This window comes from Pterocles gutturalis, unplaced genomic scaffold (genome assembly GCF_000699245.1).
Source record: "Pterocles gutturalis isolate BGI_N339 unplaced genomic scaffold, ASM69924v1 scaffold11984, whole genome shotgun sequence".
In the NCBI taxonomy this organism is placed as follows: Eukaryota; Metazoa; Chordata; class Aves; order Pterocliformes; family Pteroclidae; genus Pterocles; species Pterocles gutturalis.
The window spans coordinates 180,032-183,579 of NW_010130791.1; positions in this window are offsets into that span (position 1 = coordinate 180,032).

Consider the following 3,548-nt stretch of genomic DNA (forward strand, 5'->3'; position numbering starts at 1 on the left):
CAGGCTGGTGCCTTGTTCTGGAGCTCGTGCTATCAGCAGAAAACTGAAACAGTCTCTTGAAGCCATTTAGGCAATGAGAGAATCACGGCTGCTTTTAATATCTTCTTGCCCTAGGCAACCACCTGTTTCACCTAGCAGATATATTGCAGAATTGGCCCTGGCAGGAAAATGCAGTGGGTCAGGCAGTCTCAGTGTCACGAAAACAATGAGAGGAGATAGCACAGCTGCAGAAACCCGCCTGAGGCTCTAGCTCACAGGAGTTTAGAGCAGTGTTTGCAGCACTGACAGTTACAGGCCGACAGTTTTCCCACACAAAGCCATTAGAAAATGGTGTGTCCATGGCCAGTCCTGAGCCCTCGAACAGCTTTTGCTGTATCAAGATTAAAGGAAGACGAGGCAGCTGGGGCTAATAAGTTGAAAATCGATGCCATTAACAAAGACAGTAAAAAAAAGAAAAAAAAAATCAGGCCCTGCAGAAACTGAAACTTTCAGCTATGCCTCTCACTGTATAGAAACAGACCATACAGTTGTCCTCGTTCTGCTTGGATTTGTCCTCAGATTCAGGGAGGTAAAAAATATAGATGATGTTTGAATTTCCTATTTATTAAAAATGCATATCGTTTACTTATATGCAGCTGTATGTATGCATATGTATACATCTGTGTTTTGCTATTGACTACATTGGACTTTGGATCAGACCTTGCATAGTATTTTTAGGATTTGAGAGGAGCAGCACCTAGGATTAGTGAGGTTATGAAATTTAATTCCACCTTCTACGACCTGCCATAGGTTATGGTATGACAGCACAGACCCACTTCACGGTACCTTCACACCTTCTCAGTGTTTCAGAGCTAATGATGACGTACAGACTGGTAAACGTAACAACAGTCCAGAAACGTTCCTATGCATTAGAATGAGATCAGCTCTTCTGTAAAACAGTTTTGAATAGCCCTTGGCATGCTTTCAGCCTGTGTCAGCTAGCTCTGTCCCATAAACCTCACAATCATCGTTTCTGTGTTTGGGCATAGGCTGTTTGTATTGCAGCTCCTCCATTCGGGAGACCAAGGGGTTTCACCAGCACATACACACAGCACCCCAAGCCAGCTGGCCTCGGTGACAAGAAATGTTTCCAGACACGCTCACTTTGCTAGTAAAGATGCAGCCAATTAGTTCAAATAAATAGACATCTCACAGCATTATCACTGGCCTACAGTTGATCTGTTTCATGCACTCATGACTGATGTCTGAAATTCAGAAAAATCGACATGAATGTCAGCAAGTGAACAAACTCAATTGTCTATGAGGACCTGGATAGGCAAAAATCCACAATTGTGAACCCAAGGCAACATCTCCATTTCTCCTAAACTGCTTACTGGCTTTATGAACTTGAATTCACACTGCATCAGAAACTTCTAAAGGAATAAATACAAAATTAAAAAGACATCTTCATTAGCAAAGAAATAGCAACTCATAAAAAATGTTTTTACACCTAGACACTTTGGATTATTCTGCTTTACATAGTAACTTGTTTGTCTACACCAATACATTCTGCCTTTATAACTTCGTCTTAATGTGTGAAAATGAACTGTCACATTTCTCTGAGCAATATTCATTTACATACCCATATTTTAATCTCTTTCACAATATTAATTCAGACTGTCATATTTTCGTCTCTCTTTTTACTCCCCGGCTCCTTTCTAATTACAAAACCGTCCATCTCTTTCCAAAATTAACAATGAATTTTTATTAGGCATTTTCATCTTGGTTCAGTAGAAATAAATCTTCCTCTTTAATATATTTTTTTTCTTTGTAAGAGCAATGATGACATTCACCAGACAGGATAGGCATTTGTATGCAGAGCTTTTCAATGGTTCTAGTGAGAAAGATTTTTCTTTTCACTTTCTACCAATAAGGGAAAAATCGCCTGGACTGTATTGGTTTTTAAACATTTCCCATTTAAATTGCATTGAGAAAGAACAAGCATCAGACATACAAAATCATTATGAGGCTGTAGTGTTGTGCATTCTGGAAACTCAGAAGAAAAATCAGAAACTGGAATACTTTATTTGTAAAGTACCGAGATTAATTTCAGGGAGAATGATGGAGGGTAAGGGAGGATGGTGCTCAGAGAAAAACCAAGCAGAAAGAACTGCAGGATATCTGTGTTGGTCCAAGTGTAGTAAAGGACTTGAATTCCCAATTAGCTTAGTAAACAGAGCATGTCGCTAGGACAACAGATGGACTGAATGTCAGCTGGAAAATTATTCCCAGAGTGAGTGATTTTGAGATCAGCAAGGAAGGACAGAGAAGTCTATAGGAAAACACTCATAACCAAAAAAAGGTGAGGAAAATTATGAGTCCAGACAAAGATCTGTATGATTTCAGAACCAGAGGAAGTACCAATGCATTTGAACCCGTTAAAGCATTGAAGTGGAAATTTTATTTTACTAGTTCTTCCTCTTACAATCTGGATAGTATTCCTTAAAACAAAGCCCCTCTCAATAGCTCAGCTCCCTATTCTCGCCTAAGCTACACAGCAAATCTGCTTAGTGTTCCTCTAACGCTAAAAGCACACTTACTCCCCAGCAGGAAACTGCAATCTTCAAGTACCAGATTTAGAACAGGGGCATTTTATTTTGCATCTAATCTATTATATTGCTAGAAGGTCACATTTTTCTCTTGATAGCATTCTACTTCATACGAAACTCCAAAGGTAAACTGAGAGATTTAACATACTTCAAAGATCAAGATCTTCATCAAATGTATCCACAACAGGAGCATTACTACGAATTACAAGAGAAATATAGTCATTATACTAGGGGAGGATAAATATATTTCTTAGTATAACATTTTAAAAGAGACTAAAAAAAAAAATATATTTTCTTTATCTTCTCATTTCCCCTACAAAGAAGAACATAAGGCCTAGAATAAAAAATATTCATCTTGATCTTTGCCCACTAAGGGTGAGCCTCAATGAATTCTCAGTGAAAACCATAATGAGTTCTGCTGACGCAGATGTGTTGCAAGTCAAAATTTCTCTGCTTATGACTTTCCTTATAATGAGTTTCTCCTAGCTGACATGACATCTCTAGGGCAGAACACTAACAGAACAGTATCATCCTTTTATATAGGTTATTTTATGTGTCTTCCCACAAATTGTAACAGATGAAAAGTATTTAATTTTGCCATCTGCAACCAAATCAACCAATTTGATCTAAAGCTTGCCCAAGTTAGGGAAAAGGCTTTAATCAGGCTTTGGCTCACTTTCTAAAAGTGGCTAAGATGTTTTATAGCTATTTCCAGAAACCAAACCTTCACGATAAATCAGCACAGCCTATTACCTGCTCAGAGCAGCTTCATACATGCACATGTGTTTCCTTGACTTGTTAATAAAAGCTATTCTGCCTCATAAAAGCTAACTTTGCTTCTCTCAGTCTTTTCAGAAACAGGCTAAAAGCATAAGAAAACATCTTCCACTTATTTTATTCTCTTCCCATCATTAATTAATGGAACAAATATATTATCATACTTAAAATACACTCTGAAAC